Genomic DNA, 397 nt, shown 5'->3' with positions numbered 1-397 from the left:
GGGGGGGGGGGGGTGCCTTGCTTTGGTACAGCTGGACTGAGGCAGGCCTTTCCTGCAGACAATGCTGTGCATGTGGTATTCCTGTTTAGCCAGTGGGAGGATGGCAGGACCCGAGAGTCAACTGAGAACCAGCTGAGGTCAATAACTTTTCTGTATGGTCACCCAGAAGGGCTAAGGTGATGGCGTGGAGACAGGTCTGAAGTTATCAGCTGATAGGGTCCGAACTCAGCGGGCAACATGCATGCGTCTTATCTCTTAGAGTTAAAAGATCATCTTCAACCTTGCTAATTGTGTTTTACTCTCTCTTTACGTTGCCTTACTGCTGGACGAGATGAAGACAACAACAAACTGACTGGATTGAAAACACCCCAGCGATGCCAAGGTTTGTTTTCAGCCT

This window comes from Kryptolebias marmoratus, linkage group LG5, assembly GCF_001649575.2.
Source record: "Kryptolebias marmoratus isolate JLee-2015 linkage group LG5, ASM164957v2, whole genome shotgun sequence".
NCBI lineage: Eukaryota > Metazoa > Chordata > Actinopteri > Cyprinodontiformes > Rivulidae > Kryptolebias > Kryptolebias marmoratus.
Note: the sequence above shows the minus strand (reverse complement) of the source record.